The sequence below is a fragment of the Herpailurus yagouaroundi genome, unplaced genomic scaffold (genome assembly GCF_014898765.1).
Source record: "Herpailurus yagouaroundi ecotype Mexico unplaced genomic scaffold, PumYag 162, whole genome shotgun sequence".
NCBI classification, from domain to species: Eukaryota; Metazoa; Chordata; class Mammalia; order Carnivora; family Felidae; genus Herpailurus; species Herpailurus yagouaroundi.
The window spans coordinates 1,046,374-1,066,155 of NW_024412403.1; the positions used below are offsets into that span (position 1 = coordinate 1,046,374).

At 47.8% G+C, this 19,782-nt stretch overlaps 1 protein-coding gene across 4 annotated transcripts in view; it reads right to left on the reverse strand.

Moving 5' to 3' along the window:
* PCBP3 (poly(rC) binding protein 3) overlaps window positions 1-19,782 on the reverse strand; it is a 268,457-nt gene that overhangs the window by 161,390 nt on the left and 87,285 nt on the right. The window lies entirely within an intron of this gene.

Consider the following 19,782-nt stretch of genomic DNA (forward strand, 5'->3'; position numbering starts at 1 on the left):
TGGGATTCTCTCTCAGTCCCTCTCTGCCCCTCTTCTACTCGAGCGCGCTCTCTCTCTCTCTCAAAATAAATAAATAAACTTAAAAAAAATATTCGTACAAAAAACTTATACACGAATATTCCTAATAGCCAAAAAGTAGAAGCAACATAAATATTCATCAATTGATAAATGGATAAACAAAACGTGGCATATCCACACAATGGAATACTATTTAGCCACAAAAAAGGAGTCAAATACTGTTATGTGCTACAATGTAAATGTACCTTTAGAATATTACGCCAAGTGGAAGAAGCCAGATACAAAAAGCAATATATTATATGATTCCACTTAGATGAAATGTCCAGAATAGGCAAATTCATAGAGACAGAAAGTATATTCATGGTTGCCAGGGGTGGGCAGAGGGAGGAATAAGGAGTGACAGCTAATGGGTATGGGGTTTCCTCTGAGGATGATGAAAGTGTTCTGGAATTAGATAGTGGTGATAGTTGCACAAGCTAGTGAACATATTAAAAACCACTACATTTTACACTTTAAAATGGTGCATATGAATTTTACTTCAATAAACACAAAATGAAATAAATGTCAATTACCCCCAAATTGATCTATACAGATCCAACACAGCCAGTGTTTTTGTAGAGTTCTTTTTTGTAGAAATTGACGAGCCGATTCTAAAATTTATGTAGAAAGACAAAGAATTAAGAGTAAGAAAACAATTTTTTAAAAAGAAGACAGACACTGAAGAATCCATCCCACCTGATTTCTCGGCTCCTTCTAAAGCTGCAGGAGCCAAAACCCTGCGGTACCAGCAAAAGGTAGGCACACAGAGCAACGAAACAGAATAGAGTCCACAAATAGATCCACCCATGTGTAGCCAACTTACAAAGTAGCAAAGATAATCAAGGAGAAAATAATAGTCTTCTAACAAATAAGGCTGAAAGAAATGTACAGACACTGGGGAAAAAAGAAACTGTACCTGTATCCTGCACCATATTAAAAAAAAAAATAGCTCAAAATGGATCTGAAGGGTAAAAAAAAAAAAAAAAAAAATGGATCAGAGACCAAAAGGTAAAACCTAAAAACCATACAATTTTTAGGGAATTTTTGCAACTTTGGGGAAAGTACAGAATTCTTAACTAGGACACATAACACAACTCATGAAAGAAGAAAGCTGACAAATCTTACTTTATCAATTTTAAATACCTCTGCTCTTTCGAAACACACAGTTAAGAAAATAAACATTTAAGCCATACTCGGGAAGAAAATATCTGGTAAACGAGTATCTTGATAAATAACTGCTATCTAGATGCCATAACAAACCCTCACAACTCAACGGTAACAAAAATTTTAATGGCCAAAATATTTGAGGCCACTTCACAGATGGCAAATAACCATAAAATATTCAACATCATTCCTCATCAGGAAACTTCAAATAAAAACTACAAGATACCACTACACATCCACTACAGAGGATACAATGTAAAAACTGACACTAAGTGCTGACCTACAAGAACAACAGGTCCTCTCCCACGACACTTAAGGGATGCAAAGTGGGGCGGTCACTTTGGGAACCAACTTGGTAGTTTTTTACAAAAACAAACATACACTTCTCACGATTTAGAACAGCCCACTTGTGGGTATTTGCCTGTGAAAAGTGGGGATGGACATCCACATCATGACCTGTATGAGAACGCTTACAGCAAGTTTATTCATAATTTCTGAAACTGTAGATCTCCGAATTTACATCAATCGGTGAATGAGCAAACACACTGTGGTACACTCACTAGATATGACTCAACAACAATATGGCTGCATCTCAAGTTAAAAAACCCAGATTCCAAAAGCCACATACTGTGATTCTATTTATAGGACGCTCTGAGGAAGGAAAATTGCAGTTACAGTAAACATATCCAGTGTTTGGGGTTTGAGGTGAAGGCAGAAGAAGAGGCGTGAGAGAATTTGGGAATGTTGAAAATATTCCCTATTATGACTACGTTCATCCTTAATATCAGCATGTGTTTGTCAAAACTCGTAAAACTATCTCTAAAAAGTGTGAGTCTCTAAAACTGTATCTAGAAAGAGTGAATTTCATACTATATAAATTATACCTTAAATAAATTTGATGTGGAAAAAAAAGAAAAAAAGGATCCCAAGCAGGATGAACATAAAGAAATTTACACCTAGATCTATAATGGTGAAACTGTAAAACACTGAAGACAGACATCTTAAAAGTTCCCCGAGTTTCTTTTTTTATATATTTATTTATTTTTGAGAGAGAGCACAAATGGGGGATGGGCGAGGGGGTGGGGGACAGAGGATCTGAAACAGGCACTAAGGTGACAGCACAGAGCCCGATGTGGGGCTCGAACTCACGAGCCATGAGACCATGACCTGAGCCAAAGTCAGACACTCAACCGACTGAGCCACCCAGGCGCCCCTTAAGTTATCAGAGTTTTATGGGGTGCCTGGGTGGCTCAGTCGGTTGAGCGTCTGCCTTCAACTCAAGTCATGGTCTCGTGGTTCATGGGTTTGAGCCCTCATCGGGCTCTGCGCTGCCGGCTCAGAGCCTGGAGTCTGTTCAGATTCTGTTTCTCCGTCTGTCTCTAACCCTCCCCCGCTCGCTCAGTGTGCCCACTCTCTCTCTGTCTTTCTCTGTCTCTCTCAAAAATAAATAAACATTAAAAAAATTTTTTAAAGTTATCAGAGTTTTAAAAATTCCTTAAAATATTCTCACTTAGATTGAAAGATGGCTTCTCTACAACAATGGAAACCAAAAACGGCTGTATAGAGCCTTCGCCATAGTCCAAGAAAATAACTTTCCATCAAGACCTTTAAGAAATATCTTTCTTAAATACTTTTAAGAGTAAAGTAAAAGGTCATTTTAAAGTTATTTCAAAACACTTTTCATTTGCCTGGAAGTGGGAAGTATTACTGGCCACTCTGGTACGGCGTTTCCAGCCACTCTGCTAAAGTCTAAAGTAGGGTGTGTTTGCCAATTTCCATCTCAGTTTTTCTGGTGTAGCAAGAAGACACAAGATGCCAAATATAAAACTCAGGAAGATTTGTAAGCTGTATCAAGAAAAAAAGGGGAAATTTTAAAACAGGCTGCTGAAAACTTGAGATAATTTCTAGGGGTCATAAATAGTGACACTGGCAGATTTTGGTAGATTAGCAAGACAAAACTACACAACCACAGAGAAAGAAATGAGTCAGCAAAAAATTAATGCCCAAAACGAAACAAAGCAAAACACAAAACAAAATCCCACCGGCATTACACGACAAGTCAGTCAACACATTAGATTTCCAGAATATAACAGAAATGTTTTCTTGGTCTTTCCCCATTAATTTTTTGCTAAATACTTCAATTATTCCTATGAGATCCCTTTTTCATTGTTACAGTACTATATACATGTTTAACAAGACAAACATATGTCATTCTTCCTGAACTTCCAAGCAAAGCTTTTTTCTAAAGAAGTGTACATCACATGCCAATTTTTCCCATTAAAATTAATTTTCATTTTTTGTTATGTTTATTTTTGAGAGAGAGAGAGAGAGACAAAGTTGAGAGCAGGGGAGGAGCAGAGAGAGAGGGAGACGCAGAATCCGAAGCAGGCTCCAGGCTCCGAGCTGTCAGCACAGAGCCCACCACGGAGCTCGAACTCACAAACCGAGAGATCGCGACCTGAGCGCCAGTTGCACACTTAACCAACTGAGCCACGCAGGTGCTCCTGATTTTCATTTTTGAGAGCAGCCTTGGGTAAAACAACTTCAGAATGACTGAATATGTTTTGAACGCTCAAAATAAAACCTGGCAGAAAAGGAAAATAAAGAAGTTTTCAGTTAAAATTTGTTTTCTACTAACGTTCTCACCATGATGCGTTTAGAGGCAGCAGCATCTCAGGTACAAGACGAAATGAAGAACAAAGTGGTAGGATATGAATAAATCTAAAAGGGCAATGACAGTATAAAATAGTAAGTAAGGTTGCACGGCGTTGAAAATACATTTGAGTCCAGAGAGGACAATCAGAGACAAAGTATTGTAAGATTCTTATATTGTTTGAATTGTGGTTAAGATACTCATTAACTTCAGACATTGATAATCAAGTATATGTGTAAGACAATATGAAAATAAGAGAAACTAAAATTACGTAGTGAAGAACATTTAATGAAGAACAAAATCAAACAAATGTGAAGAGAAGGGGCACCTGGGTGGCTCAGTAGGTTAAGCGTCCAGGTTTAGCTCAGGTCATCTCATGGTTCATGAGTTCGAGCCCCGCGTGCTGACAGCTTGGAGCCTGGAACCTGCTTTGGATTCTGTGTCTCCCTCGCTCTCTGCCCCTCCCCCACTCGCACTGTGTGTGTGTGTGTGTGTGTGTGTGTGTCTCAAAACAAAAACAAACATTTAAAAAATGTGAAGAGAAAAAAACAATAAATGTAAGAAAGTTGAGCTAAACAGAAAGCGCAAAATAAGACTGTAGGAAGAAGTTCAAATCTATAAGCAATTAATGTAAATGAAAGTAAACAAAATGTTCCAGTCTTTAAACGACAAAGATTGTCAAAGAGGAAAAACAAAAACTCCATTAAATACCATTAGATACCATGAAAGATACATCTAAAACATAAGATACAGAGAGGCTGAAAGAAATATAGACTGGGCAAATACATCAGACATAAAATTCACTTTAAGGCAAAAAAGGCATTATCAGAGCTTTTTATAGATGACACTGCACAAAGATAAAAGTGTTCAATGTGTTAGTAAGATACTATTCCAGGCTCGCATGCACCCAAAAACAAAGTCTCAACATTTTATACAAAACAGAAATATCACACTGGCAGATTTAAACACAACCATCACAGTGATTAATACATCAGTTAAAAATATCTATAACCGTAGAAAGAATTTATTTATTTATTTATTTATTTACTTACTTACTTACTTACTTATTTTTATTTATTTATTTTTTAACCCTAGAAAGAATTTAAACAAGATCACCAAAGCTTCATCTAATGGACATACAGAAAGCTTATACCCCAAATCAGCAGAATGTGTTCTACTTTGAAACGCAGAACATTCATGATGCCGGACCACACGTGAGCCACCCTCCACATACGTCAAAGACCGTGAACATAGAGACCACCTTGCCAACAATGCAACGAACCAAGAAATTAAAAGATTTTAAAATACTGTACATATAGATATAAATGTATCTTTTTAGCATGATGTATATTGTTTTAAACTCCATGTGTTTGGGATTGAGAAACACTCCCAAGTAACTTTTAAGTCAAAAAAAGAAATCAGAGTGGAAAGATAACTTTCATAAGGATAATAAAAATCCTATATTTCTAAATTTGTGCACTGCAACAAGCTGTACTAAAAAGTAAATTCTTACTTTTACATGCTTACGTATATGAAAAGAAAGCTGATTATCAGTAAGCAAACATCCAATATAAATTAAGAAAAAAAAAGACAGCAAAATGAATACCAAACAAGGAAGGAAATAAGAACAGAAGTTAGTGAAATAGAAAACTGAATATCCTGGGGAAAAAAATCAACATAGTGAAATGTTATTTAAAAAATTAAATTCGTAAAAAACTAGACTGTACAAATAGTAGGATAAAACATGAGTATTTTCTTGTTCATCTGAGTATAGAAAGGCTTTCTCACTATGACTAAAAAATCTAAATGCAATAAAAGACAAAAGTGACTTTAGAAAATATACAAATCTTTGGCATGGCAAAAATACCATGAGAAAATACTTATGGCAAATAATAAGTGGAAGAAAATATTTGCAACATGTATCACAGAAAAATGAAAAAATATCTCTAATGTACAAAAAACCTTTTTAGATTGAGAGGCAAAAGAAAAAATTGTAAAGAAAAACAAGCAAAAGACATGAAAATGATTTAAAAACAAAGTCTTTAAACCCATGAAAAGATGTCCCGCCTCACTCAAAGGCAGAGAAATGCCAATGACAACACACTGAACCTGTGCCCTCCCCCCACTCTGGCAAAAATTCACATGCGTAACAGTCCACCCTGTGCCACGACGCGCACAGGGCGATGTAATTGTTGAATCTCTATATGCACACCCAAAACTAACAAAACACCGTGTGTTAAAATAGAAAGAAAGAAAAGAATCCACTCGGTGGGTGAGGCTGTGGTGAAAAGGGCGCGGGAACCCGCCGGTGGGCGGAACAGAAGATGGCGAGGAGCCCGGGAAGGGGAATGCGGGAACCAGGGCCAAACTGTAGACACGATCCCACTTCCCCAAGTTCACCCACCAGGTACGATACGAAAACACAAGCGCATGGGGTTATTCATCACAGCAGGGTCTGCAATGCAAAATAGTGTGAACTACTTAACCATCCCAGCAGCACAGGGGATGGACTGAACAACTATGGGATATCTACACGACGGAGCAACACAAACGGCACAAACAAACAAGAATGAGCAAGCTCCCCACGACTCAACACAGGATGACTTCCAGGAAACAGTGTTAAATGAAAAACAGATTGTGCAAAAGAGTAAATACAGCTGGTTGCACAACACTGTGAATGTAATGAATGCCACTGAATTACACACTTACAAATGGTAAAGACGGCAAATCATACTTTTTAACAAATTAAAAAAATTTTAAGCATATGTAGCAACATATACTACACACACAGATGCACATATGTACACATATACATATATACGTGTATATGTGTGTCTACAGTTTGGCCCTGGTTCCCCGCATTCCCCTTCCCGGGGCTCCTCGCCATCTTCTGTTCCGCCCACCGGCGGGTTCCCGCGCCCTTTTCACCACAGCCTCGCCAAAGGAGTGGATTCTTTTCTTCCTTTTTTAACATACAGTGTTTTACTAGTTTCGGGTGCGCATACAGAGACTTTGTTTTCCTAGAAGGGCACGCTGGCGAATGTTTAACAAATGGCTCTTGGGGGTGGGAGGAAAGGCCTGGTCTGTCGTGTCTGCCCAGCCCGCGTGCGAACCCTCACCACGGGTGGTATCAAACGACCATCATGATGTCACTGCACGTGCAGCGCAGAAGAGTGTGCAGACCTGGCCCTCAGGAGCAGGAGAGGCCTACTTTCGAACAGCACTGTCCCTGATGAGGGGAGGGCAAAGGAAGAGAAAGGGTTGTAATATTTCAAACACAAAACCAGATTTATGACATACGTGCACCCACACCTAAAGAGTATGCACATTAACACATGTGCATGCGTGTCTACGCATGTTTATATACGTATGTATGCACATCTTTCCCATCTCCGGCTACTGAAAGGTTAGGAGCAAAGAAGCGAAGATACCCCAACAGCAACAAGCATGCCTAGCACCGAGATTTCGCTGTTCCATAACATTTCCACATTACAAGGAACTAGAGCCCTTCAAAGAAATGCTGATTATAGGGCTGGGCAGGTTAGGTACAAGACGAGCCTGAAACGTTACATAAGCAGTGTTAAAATTTTTTTTTAATTTTTTTAATTTCAAAAACAGGGGAGAGGAAAGAAAAAGGAGGGAAGGAGGAAAGATGGGTGTTACAAACTGAATGTCTGTGTCCTCCCAAAATCGTATCCTTCAAGGTGGGGCCTTGGGAGGTGGTTAGGCCACACGGTGGAGCCCTCAGGATGGGGCTCTCACTCAGACAACCCCAGAGAGTTCCCCTGCCCCTCTGGCCCTGTGAAGACACAGAGAAAAGGAGCCATCAGTGACCCTAAAGTCGGCCTTCACCGGAGCCCTACAGGGCTGGCACTCAAGAATGGGAGAGACAGATTTCTGTTGTGGATAAGCCACCAGTCAATGGTCTTCGTTATATCAGCCAGAGCAGACTAGGGCAGGACTGAGACAGGAAGGGAAATGATAGGGGCACCCCACAGGGACAGGCAGCGGCCTGGCTGGGGATAACGCGAGTCCCCAAATCAACCGAGAACTGCGGAGAATTATAAACTAGAACAGCGCATAGATGATGGTGAGGGAGCGCGGGGCGGGCTGGGGGCGGGCTGAGGACAAAGTGCAAGCTAGGCACCGGGCCCCCACCCACCGGCCCCCACCCACCCCCGGCGGGATATGTGTGACACGCCTCAGGCTCTCCCAGCTGCCCAAGGGCAAAGGAAAGGGGAAAACCAATGGTTAGCTGATAGAGATCCCAGTCATGCAGGACAGGAGTCTCCAACAGTTTACCAAGGTCTTAGCAAATTACAAGAAAAAGGCAATCTTATCAACAGCCTAATCTCCAGAAACCTGTAGCCCCAGCATCACCCCTCCACAGTGATGTGGGGAACAAAGGCAAGAAGGAAATGGCAGAAAATTAAATTTGCTTATAACCTGCAGCCCCTGACTGACACTTGAAGCCCGCAGCATAAAATGTTTCCCCAGGAACTCTCTACTGTCTTCATGTTAATGCTTTGCTAGAGGGAAAAACAACCTCAGCTGACAATGGCGAGGCCTCAGGTATCTTAGGAGTGGTCTTCAGTACATCAAAGTCCCTCTGGAGGCCTCCCATTTGACTCTACCCTGCCCCCCCCCAACTTCATAGTATATGATGAGCCACTGTTCATAACCCCAGGGCAGCTCTTCCTGCCCACGGGTCCTGTCCCATTGCTTTAAAAATCACCTTTTTGCACCAGAGATGTCTTCAAGAATTCTTTTCTGGCCGTCAGCTCCGGACCACCCCACCATCACCCCAGAACCTCATCAGTGAAATAAAGAACTAAAATCCATCACGCGGAACTGACAGTAAACAGGTAAGTAAACAGAAGGGAGGAAGGGACGCACCCACAGCAGCTAGCCCGGGGCTGACAGGCACGCGTGGGGAGTGCCACAGAGGAGACGTCACTTTGCAACACCACAGTGAAGACAGGTGTGGGCACAAGCCACCAGCGGACACCAAATCCAGGAGAAATTTTCCCGACGGGCAGTGTGTTGCCTGGTCTTAAAATAAAATGCCTTCCCTCAGATTGCTTCTTCGTTGCAAGGGAGAAGGAAGGAAGGGGTCCTGGGCTGGAGGGGCAAGTGTGTGACTGAGCAAACAGTCCCCAAAAGGACTGTCCATCCAGACGCGAGGCCCTGAGAAGCACGGCCCAGCTCACAAGGGACTCTCACGGTGGGGACCGATTAGCAGACAAACCCACAAGGAAGAAACTATTTTCTGAAAGGGGCCGTGCTCTTCACCACGTCAATGCCACAAAAGTGACGGGAAGGTTGCACAAATGTACCAGTTAGAGACCAGGGACTCACAGCAACAAGTGCAAGCCTGCCACAGACTGGGTCTGGCACCTGCACCGGGGAGAACACCGTGGAAGACCAGGGAAGACGTCGCGGGGCCACGGACAGGTGGAGCGTGTGAGCCGGGGGCGAAGTTCCTGGCGTTAGCACCGGGGCCTCTCCCCTCCTCTGCACACAAGCTCTGGGGAGGACTCCGGGGCCTAGGCAGTCTTCAGTCTCCACACCTGCCTCTTTGCCAGCTCCTGCTCACCCGCAGCACGCCCGATCGCCCCCGGTGGCAACAGACGGCTCTCTCCTACACCGGCTTTCAGAGTCACCGGCAGCCACCCCGCTCCCTCCCTCTCACTTCAAGCTGTCCAATACCCAGCGACTTTGCTTTTCTGCCCCACCAGATCCACGGACACGTCGCCCCAACCTTACTGTACTCTCCTCCCTCCTCCACCTGGAAAAAGGAAACCACATGTGGTGCCGAAGCAGTATTACCGTGGCTACGCCAAAACCGCTTGTGAAAATGGAAACAGTCCAATTTCCTGAAAGCGATTTGGTCATGAGTACTTGAAATCTGAACTTTTCACAACTGAACAGCAATGAAGTGAAGAGGTTAGGAGGAGGTTCTGGAACAGGAGCTCTAGACTTGACCCTGTGCTCTGGAGCTGACTAGAGATTCCTGGCTCATAAAATAGGATAATCGAAGACCTTGGAGCTTTACGGGGACTGAATGAGGACCTTCCGACTTCCCCCTGGAACAAAGCAATGATCATGGAAGCCATCTTTTCGTGCACTCCCGTATTCCTGGAAAGACAGCAGCGTGCCTCGCCCTCCGGTAGAAACTTAACCAGCCTTAGCCTCCCATCCCTGCCGCCTCTCTGCCCCTGCTCCTGCTCCGAGACCAGGCCGGAACAGGTGAGGAAATGCAGTCTCACGGATGGAGAAGCAGTGCAGACAGGGACGGTGACCTAGCCAAGGTCACAGGGCGATTTGGGAGAGGAACTGGAAACAGAACGCAGCCTCTGGATCCCCGGCCTGACTCCACCGGCCCAGAGGCCTCCTGCCAGAAAGTTCTCCCGTGACTTCCGCCCCTGCTCTGCCAAACTGACACAGGGGTGAGCTGGGAGCTGTGCCCCGGTAGCAGCTGTTCTCCAGCTGCCGCCAGCCCCACAAGATCTGGCCCGAGGCCCAGGCTCTGCAAAGACGGGGCGGGGGGATGCAGTGCTGGTGAGACGCAGGCTCCTACCGGCTTGCTGTGAAGCACAGCCGGGAGACAAGCGTGTAAGAAAAAACCCATTTCCTCAGTCAGGGGGAGAACAAAACCATAGGGTCACCTTCTTCTGCCCTGCGAGAGCGAAGCAGCCGGAGCACTCAGAAAAGGCAGCGGCCCACACGGAAAGCCCCTTTCCAGCTGTCACTGGAGTGTACCGCTGGGCACCCTTCACATCCAAAGACACGGCGGCCTCCGCGATACAAGCAGCAAGCGCGCACTAAATCGAATGGTGTAACCCGTAAAGCCGCCGGCGTTTCAGAAAGAAAACACAGAGGCGTGAAATAAGCAGAGTGAATCTGTTTAACCCGAGAAGTAGAAGCATCCTTGGCCCCTGGGACCAGGCGCGACATTCCCCCAGGGAGAAAACCTCAGGCCGCCCTCAGCCCGAGCTGAAGGCGCAGCGCAGCTCACCACACCTGGGCGCACCTGGCCCACCGTGCCTAAAGAAAGACAGTAAAGGCCCCATGTCTGTACTGAACGCGAGGAACATTTATTAAGGAAGCATCCAGAAAGGCTGACTCCCACTTGTCTAAACGTATACCGAGAGGTGGCTGGTCCGCCACTCCCACACGCCATCCCTGGTCACCGTGGACCAGTGATAACAGCGCTCCAGATCCATCACCGTCTCTGCATGCGGGGCCGCCAGACAGCCTGGCAACGTGGCAAAGAGGGAGGAATGAATGAGTCATCTTGTGAAACGCAATCGGCCCCTTCCTGCCAGGCTGCAATGCGTCCGCGCCTCCAGGAGGACAGCACTCTCCTACATCCACGCGAGAGGAAAAAGACACAGAATAAAAACCACTCGACCAAATCAGAAAGGAAAGCCAGACGGAGGCAGAAGCAAGAAACAGGTGCTTTGAGGTCCTTGTGGGCCCGGTGGGGCAGCTCACGCATCATCATGGCGCAGATTCCCATGAGAGCCCTTCAGTGAGGCGTCCCGTGCCCTTATGTGAAGGGCAGAAAGGGAAGGCCGGCGGGAGGCCTCCGCAGCTACCAGCCCATCACTCACCCTCGCCCATCTCTCCCTGGGAGGACGCGAGGTAGCCTTCCGCACGCAGCCACCGCCTCCACGGCGTCCCTCTCCTCTGCTCGTGAGGCCCACATTTCCATAACGAGACGGCGCCCCTCCCTACCCCCCACCCCCGCACACACTGGGACCTTAGTGTGGGAGATGGGCCTGTGGCAGCTCCCTCTCTGTGAGTGTGGGAAGCACCCCCAAATCTAGCTCCCTCCTAGACTCAACGGCACGCAGCTACACAGGCACCTTTGAAGCAAGTACCCCCTTCTGCTAGGACCACCCCCCCATCAATGATACAGGTGACCCCAGGATCTCAGTCCTCATCTGTGCCGGTGGCTGACAGCTGGCCGCTCCCCCAAATCCCGTCTCTCTCCTGCGTGACCACAACTGTGACCGAGCACAGGGCTGCCTGAGGGGACCCCCCGGCCCAGCCTCCCCTGCGGCAGGCGCCAGGCCACCACACCCCACCGCGGGTAGGCCGGCTCCTGCTTAGCACCACTGGGTACGAGGTCCCACTCCCGGACACAAGCCAGCCTGACCTGGCCTTCCAACCCCGCAAGTTCAGTTGCTGGCCTTCATCGTGCCCTTGCCCCTCCCTGAGGACACACCGGACACACGTGCATCCGTTTCAGCCGGAGGTCCTCCCGACAGGAGATACACCACTCACGGAATGGCAGGCCACCTGGAGCCCCCGCCGGGACATCCTCCGGGGCAGGGGGCTTCGGGGGCCCAGCCCACCCCCCAGCCTGGCTACACGGAGAGACAACCTGACCTCCGTGGGTCACCCAGCCCCGCAGGCACAACTGTCGCCCAGGGCCCAGCCCCACGACCTCCCCTCAGCTCCGAGCAAGGATCCCAAAAGCCCCTGGGGCATTTCTCCCTCGGGTCCCACACAGAAGTTATTCTGCCCCCACGCCGTAGGCCCTCTTCTCACCGTACACCCGGTTTCCATCTCCCCGGCCGCTCGGCGTCACTCTCCCTCCCGCTCTGTGTGAGTGAGCCCACCCCCGTGAGTTGCTGGCCCCGTGACCACCAGCCCCGGCCGAGCTCTGGTCACCGCTCCTACACGGCAACCACGGCCCCGCAGACTCTCGTCCCGCATGCCCGGCCTCAAGGATCCAGAGAGGCCGCACTCTCTAAATGTGAAGCGTTCAAAGTAGAAAGTTAACAACAGAACATACGGTGGGAAATATCAATCACCTACAAAATGTCAGAACGAAGCCTGGAAATGACAGGCATCTGAATGATTACAGGTCATATCAAAACCAGTGGGGCGCAGTTCAAAGTATCTTGAAAGAACTCTGAAAGCCTAAGTGCATTCATTGGAAAACAAGTTAAATATACAAAAGATGCATTTGAGAAACTAGAAAGGTAACAGTGTAAACCTAAAGAAAAAGAAAACATGCATTAAAATGAGAAATTCGGTTGTGAACAAAATTATGAATGATCGGTATACTGAGAGGGTATTACAATTGGAAGAGTATTAAAAAGTATCAGTAAGATCTACCAGGATTTATTCCAACAGCCAACGCTTGGAATTTCATCAGTGGAATTCTCTACATTAAGAGATGGAAGGAGAAAAATCACAAGACTATCTTAACAGCAGCAACGAACACATGGAGTAAAATGCAACTTTCACTTTTGATCCTGAAAAACAACTTGCAGAAGAGCATCAGAAGCAAGCTTCTGTAACACGGGAGAGAGAGCACTGACCGGAGCCACAGCGAGCACGCCTCGCAGGGAAAGCCTTTGGGCCAAGTCAGGAAGAAGTCCAAACCCAGCTGAGAAACCTATTGCAGCTAAAGCACTTTGACACATGGCCACGTCCAAATACACTGGAATCGAGGGCTTCCCCATACACTCTTCAATATCAGAGAGGTGAAATGAGAAAAATCCCAATTACAATAACCAGATAACATAAATAAGTTGGAAAAGATTTCAAAAGAGAAAATCTACAGCAAGAAAGCTACATACAGTAACTGAAGACTTGGAACACATGGAAAAACAGAATGCCTTCCCAGATTAGGAAGTGAATACTGTAAATAGCAACTGTTTTCAATTCAAATTAGAGCTTTGATCTACTTGAAAAGAAATCCCAATATGGTTTTTTAAGCATTTATTTAGAGAGAGAGAGAGAGAGAGAGAGAGAGAGAGAGCGCAAGCCGGGGAGGGGCAGAGGGTGAGAGAGAGGATCCTAAGCAGGCTCCGTGCTGTCAGCACAGAGCCGGACGTGGGGTTAGAACTCACAGGCCATGAGATCATGACCTGAGCTGAAATCAAGAGTTGGACACTTAACTGACTGAGCCACCCAGGCGCCTCCTAATGTGATTAATTTCTTAACTTGAAAGTCATTCTAAAGTTCATCTAGCAAGTGAGTAGCCAAGAATAGCTAAAATATTTTTTTAATAATGGGGTTATCGGATAAATATACCATAAAACTAGAATAATGAAAACAGTTGTACCAGCGTGAGAATTAACAGATCAATTAGATAATGCAAAAAGACACGAATATATACAATATCTGCATGTGAGATATACTTCTAGGACAAAAGTAGCAGCACAAATCATTGGGAAAATGAAGTATTTCTCAACAGTGTTTTCAAACTTGTAAGAGAAAATAACTTACACTTTCACCTAATAACATACGTCAAATTAAATCCCAAGCAGATTACACAAATCAATGCAAAAAGTAAAAACAGAAAAGAAAATGTAAGGACACGTTGAAGGCCAGGAAGGGGTTTTCTAAATGTCAAACTGCCCCAAAACACCAGTGCCCAAGTAAAAGGCGAATGACCCACCCGGGGAGGCACCCACTGGCACCTTCACTAAGGCAGGACGTTTACGGAGAAGGATGACTAAACCAGCCAGTGGCGAAGCGGAGTCCGATCGCACCACGCCCTTCCAGTGTTCTTGGGGACACGGTGTGCTGGTGGGGCCCAGCCAGCAGGACACAAGTGGCAATGACACATTATGCCTCTTTTGAAGTGCGTCTCTCCCGTGACCTAGGAATCCTACGTGGACAGATAATGCAATCTTGCCTCAGGAAGAGGGAAAGCTGATTCACGCACAAGGGTGCTCACCCCACTACTACCAACAGCATGACAGATGTGAAGAACACCCAACCATATTAAACAAAAAGGGGATGACTGATACCTACACTTGACCCTTTCCTTGAAGACCCTTTTCCTTGAAGAACAGGCTTGAACCTCACAGGTCCACCTGTGCATGAATTTTTTTGATAAATACCGTATAGTACTCTAAATGTATTTTCTCTTACGATTTTCTTAGTAACATTTTCTTTTCTCTAGCTTACTTTATTGTAAGAATACAGTACATAACATATATAACATACAAATATGTGTTAATTGACTGTTTATGTTATGAGTAAGGCTTCCAGTCACCAGTAAGCAGTTAAGTTCGGGAGGAGTCAAAGTTACGTGTGGATTTTTGACTGCGTGGGCGGTCAGCAACCCTAACCCCTGTGAGATCAAGGATTACCTGTACATCCACAGAGTGGGAACTATGTAAACTTTTACAAATAGTGTTCTTAAGGGGTACCTGGGTGGCTCGGTCAGTTGAGCATCTGACTTCTGCCCGAGTCATGATCTCACGGTTCATGAGTTCAAGCCCTGCATTGGGCTCTGTGCTGACAGCTCAGAGCCCGGAGCCTGCTTCGGACTGTTTCCCTCACTCTCTGCCCTGCCCCCACTTGTGCTCTGTCTCTGTCTCTCTCAAAAATAAAAACAAACATTAAAAAAATTTTTTTAAATGTTCTTTCTTAAACTTGATTACACAGAACAACGTGCAGGATGGCATTCAGTTTAAAAGTGGGCCCAGGGAAAGAAAATAATAAAGATAAAAAATAAAAGCAGGGCCCAGAAGTGTGTGTGTATCTTAATCCCCGAGGCAAAGTTCAGCATGAAAGGGACCAAATGTCTGCAGCAGTGTCTCGTCCCCAGGAGCCCTGGGCACCGACCATCAGCAGGGCCCTCTCGGAGCACTGGGACAGGGAGGTGACAGAGGGGCTCGCACACAGAGGAGACGACACTCGACTAGCACGCGGGACCAGGACAGTGGGGGCCGGGGGAGCCTGAGAAAGGACACACCACCGGGAGGGGCCACTCTACAGGTCTAGAGCTGCGGAGCTCCAGCTCCCAAGGAGAAACATTTTTACCGGATTCGGGGAGGCAGAGGCCGCGAACGCTGGCCAGGTGGTGAGGATGAAGCCCCACTGGGGAGGACCAGATGGCCATGCAGTGGAGCTGGGCCCTGGCAGGAGCAGAGACGGGAGGGGGGCAGCCTTCGTAACGCTTTTATAACGGTATTTGCTATGTAACCGTTTCATTTTTACTTTGCGCCACATTATAAATGTACAGAGTTTTAAAAACCACAGAATCCACAAAGCTGACGACGAGCACAGGACCCTTGCCGTCCCTGTGCCCCGGGCCCTGTGGGCAATCTTTCTGGGTTCTTACCCTCTTTGGTATTTATCTCCACCAACGGATCATTACTCCTCCGTGCCCTCTACTAACTTCCTACTGGGAAACTCGACAATCCCCCTCCCTGGCCCTCGGCCCCCTCCACCCCAGGAGGCTCCAGAGCCTCCTGTACCCCTCAGACCTCTGCATGAGGTGTGTGCTTCCTGGAGCGACTGAGGGCCTCGTTCACTGGCTTAGTTTTCTGTGTCTGCATTGCTGGTCTGCCTCCACCCGCTCAGCCGGGGATGAGCCCCTCCTGATCACTCCAGCACAGCCGCAGACCACCTCCAAGCAAGCCACTCGCTTCTTGCTCCACCACCGGAGCGGCTGCTCCACTCACCAGCATCCCAAAGCCATCCCAGGTTCTCAGTGTTCCAGGGGCCGGCAAGGTGGAGGCTGGGCTCACGGTGCTCCCTGACCCACTGGAGCGCAGCCCCACGTCCCTGCGGACCAGCCCCCTCCATCGCCCTCTGGCTCCCAGTTCACCCTCCAGGGGACAAGTCAGGGTGGGGGAGGAGGGCCGAGAACCGGCCTGGTTTGGCTTGCTTCCTAAACCAGCTTTCCACCAATTTCCTATTTCAGCCCCATCTTTACTGCCCTCCTCATTTTCAGAGTACATGGCAATGTCATTCTTGAGACTTGGGGGGGCTGTCTGCCATGCAATCCATCTCCCCGCCGGGCCCCCCAGCACAAGTGTGATCACCCCCGAGCTTTCTGTTTTCAGATCTGCTATGTCCCTCTGTTTGTCCATCTGCTGTCTAAGTTCCCCGATTCTGTCATCTCCTCTCAATCTCTTGGTGGCCTCTTCCTTTTAAAAATATCTTACCTGTCACTTTAGTGGTTCTTAAAAAGCAGCACAGGTCACTGTGAATCCAATCTGCCATTTTGGCTGAAAATCAAGGGAGGAGGTTTTTTTTTATTTTAAGATGAGAGTTACCGAGTCATGTTGATGCTACTAGAAGTGGCTGCCAGGGACAAGGAACTGAGACCCAGGAGACAGGCAGCCTAACTGAGGCAGGAGCAGAGCCCTGAGCAGCCAGAGGGCAGAGAGACCAGGCGCAGGGCAGGACGGCGGGACTGCAGCTTCGGGAGGGAAAGCAAAGCGCCTGTTTTCTCGAACTGTGAGGCCCGGCCGTCAGCCGAGACTGAAATCTGATGAAGTGAGGAAGCTGAGAAGAAAGGCCAGGTGGGTGCACAAGAACTGCCTCCGACACAAGAGACACGAGGGCGCGGAGGCCACCCCAGTCCCTCGGCCAGCGCACAGGGCTAAGTCGCCTCCCCGCAGCACACCCGAGACAGGAAGGAAGCAGTGGTGTCTGTGGGGTGACGACAAGGGGCACCAAGAAGGACGTGGCGGGGCAGGAGGCCCCTGACGGAGGTGTCCCGGTCGGGGGCTCATCTGCAGTCCTCCTGTCTGTACTTGCTGCAGGTAAGCCTTCCAGTTCTTTCTCATATTTGCCAAATCCTCTCATTCTATAGCGAGAATTGTTATCTTAAGGCAGCACAGAAGAAAAACCTATATAAATCAAATAACCAAGTCGGTATTACAGAAAATAAAAGACCTCAAAGTAAATAAAAATTTCAACTGTTTTGTTCTCATTGCTTCTTAATTTCCTTAAGTGCCCAGTTCTGAGTTGGCGGGGAGCGGGCTCTGTCACTCAGTGGCTGTGCAAAACAAAGTGGGGTTTCAGGGATCCCGGCCGCGGCAAAGCCCAGGCATCACACAGAAGCGGCTTCGCTGTGAAGACTGTCCTTCCCCTCACTCTAAGGAAGTGTGGAAAGTTCTCAGAGACGTGCAAATGGAAAACCAAGTCCTTCCAAAGCTGCCACCTCCCCTGGGAAACGCACTGCAGAGAAGCTCTGTTCTGGCTCGTCATACCACCCGGGAACCCCGCGGGAAGGCGCCACAGGACCCGGCCGGGGTCCTGGAGTCAGGATCCTGATCCTGATCCTGATCCTGATCCTGATCAGGAGATCCAGGATCTCCCTGGAGTCAGAGGCGTTTCTGCTCCCACCAGCTCAGTGCTCCCTCCGCACCTGCGGGAGAGGCCACGGGTGCCCTGTGGAAAGCTCACCGCCTTCACTTAAGCAGGCCTCTGGGAACCCCCGGAATCCCAGTCCTGATGGCCCCGCTGCCCCGCTTGTCTGGGCCTCTCAGCCCAGCTGCCCGGGCCTTCTCCAGCGGGGAGCCCGAGATGCTGTGCGCACGAGACGGGGTGGGTAACTCTGGGCCAGCCCACCCCACCCCAGCCTGCCGGTTTATTTCCAGAACTGCAGGCCAGGTTCCCCATTCGCCAGGAGGACAAATTTGGACAACACCAAATCCAGGCGAAACAGTCCCAGCGCATACAAGGCGTTGTTTATATGCCTGAATTCCAGCGGCCCTTCCCTTGGGGATGTCTGTGAAAATCAGATCCAGATTTGCACAATTATAAAGATGGTCCCAAGCCAGCAGGGATTTGGACGTCCTCTAAAAAGAGGGCGGTAAAATGGCGTTAATTTACCAATCCAACACCCAAAGAAAAAAAGACTACCTGACTCCCGGCCCCTACACCCTGCAGAGGGACAACTGGCCTCAAGGTGACCCACCAGGCCCCTGAGGTGCACCCTGTTGCTCTCTGACCTCATCTCCTGCCCCCTCACTCGCTCTGCTCCAGCCTCGCCGGCCTCTCCGACGCTCCATGAGCACCCCGAGCACGTCCCTCGCCTTGGCCCGGAGCCCTCCGTGCTCCAGCACCCGCGGTGCTGACTCCTGCCCCTCCTTCGAGGCTCTGCCCAGATGCCCCTTGCCAGGTGGGCCTATCCAAACACTCCCGCTCCTCCTCACGTCCTCCACGGCAGATGTCACCACCTGACACACCGTGGCGTGTTTACTTCCTACATTTCTTTTTGTAAACCCCACGTAGATATGAGCTAAAGGAAGCTAGGATTTCAGAAGAGCGCCTGGCACATTTTGCAAATATTTGCTGAATGAATGAAAGAGCAAACAAGGTCTTTGTTCAAGCAATTTGTTAATTAAGGACTTTCCTCTTCTAACATCAGTTAGGACTCCGGTTACCCTCTAGCCCTAGCCCTAGATACTCACGCACATGTGTTTCCTGACTCCTCCCCACCACCACCACCGTCATCACCACCACCACCTCCACTGCCTCTATCACCACCACCACCGTCTCTTCTGGGGGGGCTGTTGATGAATCACGGTCCCTGCTGCAGGCCACAGGCTCTGTAAGCTTGGTGGGCTATGCCTGTCTGGCTCTCTGACCAGCTGAGCACAGGACTCCAGGGTGGCTACTTGGGTCTGCCATCAAGACCACCAGAAAGACCATCAAGACCACCAGAAAGGGCAGACATTGAACTCAGAGCCCGCATCACATCAACAAGTCACCTCCTGCTCATCCTACCATCGTGCAGGGACTCAGGCTCATGAGGTCAGCGGCCTAGGGTCAAATCTTGGTCTCACCACCGACAACACAGTGGTGTCACATCGCTGAGTCCTGGAAAGTGAGCAGAGGGCACTACTCCACAGGGCACTGTGAGGATGGAGTGAGGAATTAGACGGGAAGAATCCAAATCAGCAAAGCTGGCACAAACCAAGCACTTCATAAATATTAGCTACTGTCATGACATCAGGATTCCATATGAGACTGCTAAAAACCAAATTCCCTGCTGAAAACTAATAGAAAACAACATTTATAAGCTTTAGAAAAAGACATCTTAAGGATCTGAAAGGAATCATTTCAAGGTAAGTTTTGCAAAACTGGAGTCAAGGCCACAAAGAGATGCCCACACAGCGTGGACACACCAC